This window comes from Mus musculus, chromosome 11 (assembly GCF_000001635.26).
Source record: "Mus musculus strain C57BL/6J chromosome 11, GRCm38.p6 C57BL/6J".
Classification (NCBI taxonomy): Eukaryota; Metazoa; Chordata; class Mammalia; order Rodentia; family Muridae; genus Mus; species Mus musculus.
In genome coordinates this window covers 98,403,025-98,412,483 of record NC_000077.6, presented here as the reverse complement: position 1 = coordinate 98,412,483, position 9,459 = coordinate 98,403,025, and positions in this window count along the sequence as shown.

Genomic DNA, 9,459 nt, shown 5'->3' with positions numbered 1-9,459 from the left:
AGCAGCCCTCCTCCTCCGCCTCCTCCGCCGCCGGTGATTGGGAGCCGCGCGCTCCCGGCTCGCCCCCCCACCCCTCCAACTGCATTCCAGCAAGACTGGGAGTGGCTGCTCCCAGCTTCACTTTCTCCCTCCCGGCGCAGGCCTGGGTGCGTCGCGCCCTGTGCCCTGACGCCTCGCTTGCTTGCTTGCAGTTCTCACCCACTTCCTAAAAGCAGGGCATCTCTTTACCCCTCTTTGCAGTCTTGGGTGGGTTTTATCTTGGATACTCTTGGAACGTTTGCATCACACTCTTAATACCAGATAAATGGTTTGTCGCCACATCCTCAGGTAAAATCAGCCTGGGAAGGGAATGTGTTATGTCTAACTGGTGACTTCCAAGACTCTCTGGGATATCAATTCTGTCCTTTTGGGTATCTCCTGCCTGATCTTAAAGGAACCCACAGAACTAGGAGAAGCGAGTCACATCGGGAGCCCTCTGTTCATCCTTGGAAGAACAGCTTCTCCTGTTTCTTTCTCTTTTTAAGACTTATTTTTATTTCAAATTATGTGTGGTCATATATGGGTTTTGGGGGGTGTCACATAAGTGCTGTTGCCCACAGAGGTCAGAAGAGGAAGTGGGAATCCCCCAGAGCTGGAGTTACAGGGTGCCGCCCACCCACTTTGGTGCTGGAAACAGAACTTGGGTCCTCTGCAAGAGCAGCACAGGCTCTCAACTGCTTAGCCATCTCTCCAACCCCATGCCCACTTCGTTCTGACTTTACCCAGTTCTCAGTTTCATTCATCGTCCTCTCTCTCCCTGTCCTTTTCGCCTGCCAGTTTACCCCTGAAGTACCTAGATATCACTCCTGAAGCCTGGTAACAGGTGAGAAAGGAAACAAAGGTATGCCTTTGGTTGGAAACTCCAAGAACACATTGCAAGAGACATGTTTACCAGGATGAATTGCCCGTCGTTTATCTGAAATTCAAATTGAACTTCATTACGTCCTTCTTCTTTATCTGCTACATCTGATGATGGTACTTGGAATGTTCCAGTAAAGAACACACCTGTGCTGGTCAAGATGCAATCAGAGGCATCTTTGGGGGAGAGAAATGAAGGGTGGCCCTCTCTTAATCTACTTTCATTGAACTGAAACTCAGTTTCAGGCAGACACTTCCACGCTAGGGGCCAAAGAACATGGGACTCTGGTATCTAGAAGACCTGAGTTCGTATCTTCCCTCTATCACATTCTGGCAGTGAGACCTTAGGCAAGTGACTGACGATCTCTGGGTCTTGTTTTACAAATCTGTAAGACTGTGTGTGCTAGGGGCTAAAGGAGAAGACACTCTAGAAGCACTCAGCAGTGTAGTGCTTGACACATAATAACTGCTCAGTAAATGATCCCAGATTTAGCCATTCTGGGGCAGATGGGGTGTTTGTGGGGATCAATTTGAGGTACTCAAAGAGAAAGAATACAACATTATAAATCACACCACCACACCCAGAAGTAGAACAAGAGGGCTGAGCCTGTGTTTTGGTGATAATGTATTTGCCTAGCATTGGGGCAGGGAAGAGGGGACAGGAAGGAATTTGAATAGAGAGAAAAAAATGTATGTGCATCATATGTAATAAGAATCACATGTGGTGACATATATATATATGTATATATTATGTATGCATCTATAATATATAATATTATATAATATACATATTAGGTGATGATATCCAATGATTTACTCATTGATCATTGTCAGGAATGTTCAACACATACATGTGACAAAGCAGCCCCTCTGATTAGCTGTCCCTATTTTCAGCTGGGGATGATGGCTCACCACTAGAATCCCAACACTTGGGAAGTTGAGGAGAGGGGTTGGGGATTTGAGGTCAAAAATCTTAATAACAAAATGAAATACACACACCTATTTGAGATTATGAAAATCAAGAGTCAAAAAGATTAAGACATTTGCTGCCCAGGATGTCTTAAGGCAATGGGAATATCTGAGCCCTAGCAAAACCCAGTTCTTACCCTGGCCACATCTTCCAGCCCCTGAGCTAATCTCTGTGTCCCTCAGAGCTGCAACTTCTCAGCTCTCCTGAGATGATATACTAACCTGGCTCTCAGAGCCATTGCTGGCTGTATCCTGGCATGCTAAGACCCTAAAGGTCAGATCAAAGGTGTCCCTTCTCCCCCAGCCCTGCCCCTCTCCTGCTTTCCTTTAGCGCAGCTGAGAGAGAGCTGTTAAGGATGGCCTCAGCGGTTGAACTGCAACTGTATCGCTCTGCAGGCACATCCCTCCTCTCAGGACTCCGAAGTCCCAAGTGTTGTATCATTATTCTTCATTTTGCAGACCAGGCACCCTGAAATTCTAAGCCAGTGGTTCTCATCCTTCCTAATGCTGGGACCCTGTAATACAGTCCCTCATGTAGTCTTCATTGCTGCTTCGTAACTGTAAACTTTGCTGCTGTTATGAATCGCAATGTTAATAGTTTTAGAAAGAGAGGAGTGTCTGATAGGTCGCGACCCACAGATTGAGAACCTCTGTCCTAAGCGGTAACTGCAACTTTCTGAAGTCATACAGCTGAGTCTGGAACTAAGCCAAGAAAGCTCTGGCTTCAACATTATCTTCAAGCAAGGGGTCCATGAACCACCCTTCTCCCTAGACCACTATAGGGGAGCAGAAGTGGCTCCTCCATCCATCAACCACCCGGGTCCCACCATCTGCAAAAAAAAAAAAAAAAAAAAAAAAAAAAAAACCTCCTCCTCCTCTCTCCCTCTTTCCTGCAAGTAAGCCCACGTACTGGGCATCCCAGACCCCTGGAAGAAGCACAGCACTGTAGACAATGCTCAGCCCTAGTGGGCTGCATGGAGGGCGGGGCCTGGGTGCTGAGCCGGCAAGGGAGGGGGAGGAGGAGGAGGAGCTGGGGTCAGAACTCACACCCTGGGGAGGAGGCTCCGGAGGGCTGAACCTCCCCGAGAGAAAGAGTGCATTCAGAGCCTGGAAGGAAAAGGAAAAACCTTCTCTGGTGTTTGACAAGGGGAGAGGAAGGGGGGCGGGAGGAGGGGGGGCGATGCCGTTTGGATTCTCTACTCAACTGTCGCTTTAGCAAGGCCTGCCAGGAAAGCCAAGGAAAGAGGATGTTTGGGGACAAAGACTGAAGGGGGAGGCTGGGGAGGAAAGGGGGGGTGGGCATTGGAGGTTGAGAGTTCGTGAGACAAGCCCAGTGAGGGAACTTCGAAGACAGAGAGGGAAGAGGGGTTGACTATACTCCGGGCCTGAGCAGCAGAAAAGAGGCTGTGGAGGAGAGCATTGGCATCGAAGGCACAAGAAGGGGCTCTGGACGCTGGAGGTGACCTCTAAGGGTCACCAGGCCAGGGTCTGAAACCAGTGGCCTGTGAAGTGCCAGTCAATCATTGACCAGCCTGGGGGGCACAGAAGGTGATGGTGTGTGTGTGTGTGTGTGTGTGTTTGCGACCGTGCAAGCCTCCCTTCTGCCTACCTCAAGTCAGAGCATTGAAAACAAACAGAGCAAGGGAGGAGACAGTCTTGTCCACAGTCCGAGGTCCACGCCACAATCTTGGGCCTACTAAGGAAGGAGCTTTGAGACCTGGGTGTAGCTTACAAGGGAAGCGTCTATATGGGAGTCCCCTCAGTAGGCAGAAGGCCTCTCTGGCGCCAAAGGAGACTAGTCCAGATACTTGTGATATTTTGTTCCTAAAGATGGCCTTTTTTAGCTTGGTGGTTGTGGTGCACGCCTTTAATCCCAGCACTTGGGAGGCAGAGGCAGGTGGATCTCTATGAGTTCGAGGCCAGCCTGGTCTACAGAGTGATTCCAAACAGCCAGTGCTACACAGAGAAACCCTGTCTCAAAAAAACAAAACAAAACAAAAGAATGACCAAAAAAAGGTGTTTGTTGGGGCTGGTGAGATGGCTCAGCAGGTAAGAGTACTGACTACTCTTCCAAAGGTCCTGAGTTCAAATCCCAGCAACCACATGGTGGCTTACAACTACCCATAAGTGAGATCTGACACCCTCTTCTGCTGCATCTGAAGTCAGCTACAGTGTACTTATGTATAATAATAAATAAATTTTAAAAAAAAGGTGTTTGTTTCTTTGTTTCTTTCTTTCACAACAGAGTCTCACTATGTAGCTCTGGTTGTCCCAGAATTCTCTCTGTAGACCTGGCTGGCCTCAAACTCACAGAGATCCTCAGTGGGAGGGTAAAGACTTGTCTGACACTGTGCTCATGAATGCTGGCCTTTTTAAAACAAGGGGAAGCAGGGCTTGGTGGCCCATGCCTTTAATCCCAGCACTCGGGAGGTAGAGGCAGGCGGATTTCTGAGTTCAAGGCCAGCCTGGTCTACAAAGTGAGTTCCAGGACAGCCAGGGCTACACAGAGAAAACCCTGTCTCAAAAAAACCAAAAAACAAAACAAAAGAACAGGGGGAACCTAACCATGAGGACTGATCTTTAGCCCACCCAGGTTTAGCCCTAATCTCAAGGACGGTGCTCACCAATTTCTGGCTGGGCTGATCCTGGGCCTGCCGGTACCTCCTGCATTCAGCCATGCAGGGCCAAGGTTCTAGAATTCCTTTTATCTCTCAAAGCTTCTTTAGAACAAAAATGAACTTCTGACAGTGAAACCATGTCTAAAAAAAAAAAAAAAAATCAAATCCTGAAGACTCACCAGGATTTTATGCACAGAATGCTTCCAGAATGCTGCTTCTGTTTCTGTGGAGATAGGATTTTGTTATGGCATCCAATCTGGCCTTGAACTCCTGAACTCAAGCCATCTCCACTTCCCAGGTGGCCAGCTGGTATCTGTAGCCACCCCTGGCTTCCCATTGGTATTTTGGGATTGAGAGCTTAAACTCCCTTGCTTGTCTCCCAGGGGCCTCACCGAGGCATTCCTCCCTCCGGTTTGGGGTCCCTTGTTTTGCTGAGGGGTGTCCCAAACTACACTGTGCCTCTTAGTCCTTTGAGGCCCTAGGTTTACCTCCCCAGGCACTAGAGTTCAGAGCACTGGGTGTGGATGAGAGCCCTGCCTTTGGAAAGAGAGGGCACATGGCAATCCCAAGGTCCTTCTTCAGTGATCTAGTTTCATGTTGCTGTCTGAGCCCACCTTGTTGTGTCTGCTCTTTGCCTTTTACAGGCAATCTTCTCCTCCTCCCTCCTTCAGTTCTGAGGATAGAGCCCAGGGCCTCACGCTTAGGACAAACGCTCTATCTCTGAGGTATATCCTCACTCTCTAGTTTTGAAACAGAATCTCTCAAAATTGCCAAGGATGGACTTGAACTCACCCTGATAGCCCAGGCAGGCCTTGAACGTGCGAACCCCCTGCCACAGGTTCGGGACTAGCCAGGGTCTGTCCTAACTTAAAGCAAAAGAAAATGACGCAAAAGTGCAATCTGCTGTCTAGGTGAAGGTTGGGTGGAAAGTCATTAGGTAATGTAATGGTAACCTAACTGGGAGGGAGGGGTGGGGAGGTGGAGAAGCCTACTTTGGGGTGGGGCTAGAGAACACCGTTTTAAAGGGGTGAGGTAAAACCTGTCTGACCAAAAAGAAGCAACCCTATGCTCCTGGGCCAGGCCAGATAGTTCTAGACTGAGGAACAGTGAGTGCAAAGGCCCCAAGGCAGGAACAAGTTTGGCATCCTGGAAAAGCAGTGAAGGCTCCCAGGAGACAGGGATGTCCTGAGCTTGAGGCAATGACACACAGCGGTCAGGCCTTGGGGTCTCCTGGGTCCCTCGAGGCTTCAGGCAAGGGAAAGCCATGGAGTCCTGGAGCGAACCCATGATCTGATCTCTGCTTAAAGACTATTTGGCTGCTGGACTAAAGAAAACAAAAACAAAAACAAAAAACGACTGTAGGAGCCAAGCGACTGGTGGTTTGGCCTCGGAGGAGAAAGGCAAGGGCTTAGACCAGCTGGTGGGAAAAGCAGAAAGGGGACTCATAGATTTTTATTTATTTGTTTAGTTAATTAGTTAGTTAGTCAGTCTAGTTTAGTTTTAGAAGCAAGGTTTGTTGTCGTTGTTTTGTTTGTTTGGTTTTTTGGTGTTTTGGTTTTCGTTGTTGTTTTCTTCTTTAAAAAAGTATTTACTTGATTTTATTTTACGTGCACTGGTATTTTGCCTGCATGTATGTCTGTGTGAGCATCTTGGATCTCCTGGAACCAGAGTTACAGACAACTGTGAGCTGCCATGTGGGTGCTGGGAATTGAACCTGGGACCTCTGGAAGAGCAGCCAATGCTCTTAACCACTGAGCCATCTCTGCAGCTCCAGAGGCAGGATTTCTATGTATGGTAAAAAAAAAAAATGTTTTAATTTTTTAAAAAGTGAAAGAATACATATTTTCTTTTGTGCCAGGTGGAATGGTGGATACTCAGGAGGCAAAACAGCAAGTGGATCTCTGAGTTCAAGGCCAGCCTGTTTTATAGAGTTCCAGTCCAGCCATGACTGCTAGAGAGTCCCTATCTTCATAAGAAAGGTGTGTATGTGTGTGTGGCCTTTTCCTTTACTTCCATGTTTTTCTTCTTCTCCTCAAAGCCAGTAACTATCACTACTTATACATCTTTCTAAATATATTCTTTACTTTTTTTTTTAATTAATTTAGTTTTTTTTTTTTTTTTTTTTTTTTTGAGATAGTCTCACTGTGTAGCTGTGGCTGGCTTAGAATTCACAATGTAAACCAGCTTGGCTTTGAACACACTTCTATCCTTCTCTCCTCCCTGAACCCTCACATCTGGCCAGATGTACTTTTTAGAATAACAAACAATAGGCCCTCCTCTTTCTCTTCACTTGAGTGATGTATATACATCAGTGTGCCCATGTGTATTTTTTTTAATATTTATTTATTTATTTATTTATTTATTTATTATATATAAGTACACTGTAGCTGTCTTCAGACACTCCAGAAGAGGGCGTCAGATCTCTTTACGGATGGTTTTGTGCCACCATGTGGTTTCTGGGATTTGAACTCAGGACCTTTGGAAGAACAGTCAGTGTTCTTACCCGCTGAGCCATCTCACCAGCCCACCCATGTGTATTTTGCATTCTATACTTAACAGAACTATTATGAAGATCTTTCTGCATGTCAGTACATGACACTTACAGCCTATTGTTATGAATTTCTAGTCTCCATTCCATTCTAGATAGTACTTCTTCAACTGACAAAATTTGATAGATATTTGGTTTTTTGTTTTGGTTTTGGTTTTTTCCTTTTCATTCTTTTTGAGACAGGATCTCACTATGTAGCTGTGGTTGGCTGGTCTGGAACCTACTATGTAGACTAGGCTGGTATTGAATTACAGGGATCTGCCTGCCTCTGGTTCCTTCCAGAGTCTTGGGATTAAAGGTAAACACTGCCAGACCCAGCCTTCTACCTAGCCTTCTGGGTGGGTCTGGATAGCCATGGAAATGCTTGGTTATGTGGTATGTGTGCAATCCAGTGGAATTCGTGTACAGAGCGGTTGCACAGCATGCTATTAACTTAGCAGGGAAGTCCCCTTAGTCTTTAGTGTGACGTTCCTTCACTCATCTCCTTTCCCAAACCACAAACACCGTGCCTTCCTTGCTCAACACCATTCCCGAAGCCTTGTACTCATAAACAAGAAGCCCTTACTGTGAACTGGTTCCCCGTGTTTGCTCTGAGAACACAGCCAGCTTGCTTTGAGCCCTTGTCATACTGTGCCATTTGTTAAGTCTCTCCCTTCCCAGGACTCAGAACAGTTCTTTTGGAGGGTATAGGCAAGCCCTGGGGATTGAGCACATGACCTTAAATAAGTGCTGGCAGCCACTGTGTCCTCCATGGCTCAGTCCTGGAAACCTGACTGAGGTAATGAAGGAATGGAGAAAGGTCAGACACTCAGACACACTTAAGAGAGAAGCTGGGAGCCAGGCATGGTGGCGCATGCCTTTAATCCCAGCACTTGGGAGGCAGAGGCAGGAGGATTTCTGAGTTCAAGGCCAGCCTGGTTTACAGAGTGAGTTCCAGGACAGCCAGAGGTATACCGAAAAACCCTGTCATGAAAAAAAAGAAGAAGAAGAAGAAGAAGAAGAAGAAGAAGAAGAAGAAGAAGAAGAAGAAGAAGAAGAAGAAGAAGAGGAAGAAGAAGAAGAAGAAGAGGAAGAAGAAGAAGAAGAAGAAGAAGAAGAAGAAGAAGAAGAAGAAGAAGAAGAAGAAGAGGAAGAAGAAGAAGAAGAAGAAGAAGAAGAAGAAGAAGAAGAAGAAGAAGAAGAAGAAGAAGAAGAAGAAGAAGAAGAAGAAGAAGAAGAAGAAGAAGAAGAAGAAGAAGAAGAAGGGAGAAGCTGGGATCAGACGGGCTGTGCTTGCTCTGGTGATGGGCATGAGCATACAGAACCGGAGCTCAGTGTGTTTGCTGTGTACTGCAGGGGAAGTGGGACTTATTCTGTCTCTGCAGAAGGCCTCTGTAGGGGGCAATCTCAGGTTGCAGGCGCCTGAGAGGAGGAAGCTACCAGTTGCTAGTTTTTGCACACACTGCTCAGTCAGTTATAAACACTAGGATTTTGATCAGAGAAAAGCTTTGCCATTCCTCTGTGCCTCGTGGGAAGGAAGGCGTCGGAGGCATTGTTGTGTCATGTGAACAACACACATTTGCTCGGAACGTTCTTGGCTTCCTCGGCTCCCCACAAGCAACCAGTTCAGTTCATCTTTCCTTCCTTCACTAGTATAGTGGCTGCTATATCCCAGGGCTCCATAAGGCCGAATTGAAATAATGAGTTCATGATGTTCCATCCTGTGGGTTCACACCGAGAACCAAATATAAATTTGAAAGCAGGTTAAGCCAATAGAATGCAATACGAAAGGGGGCTCTGAGCTGGAGACCAGAGAAAGGGAGGACACCAGGTAATTGTTAGCAGGGAAAACATCCGAGAGCTGTCCCAGGAGACGGCATCCTGCCAAAAGACATAAAACCCCAGGGAGAGATGGCTTCCTCAGTGGGTAAGGACCTGCTGCCAAGAGTGACCACTTGAGTTTGATCTCTGGGACTCATGAGGTGGAAGGAGGCAAGTCCCACAGGTTGTCCTCTGACCACAGCATAACTGTGGCATGGGTATGCCCCGCCCCCTTCCACAGAAATAAAGAAAATGTACAATTAATCGATTAATTATTTTAAAGTAAATAAGGTGAAAATAACAACAAGTAGCTCATACAGCAAATGGACTGCTCCGGTTTCATTAAACAGCGCTCAGGCATGATCACACTGGTCAGAACGGGATTCAGGGTCTTGTAAATGGAAACAAAGAAGCAGAACAAGAGAAAAAAAAAATCCTGACTGGGAAGTGGGCAGGAGAAAACAGGACAAGAGAAAAGCAGCTCCGAATCCCTTCTTAGTTTTTGTCCCCAGGATCAACCCAGGGCCTAGACAGTGTAAGCACCTCCGACCTCTGTTTCCTCCAGGTCTAGAAAGGATCAAAACAGAGAGAGTGCTTAACTAAGATGTCGAAGGCAGACCCAGACCT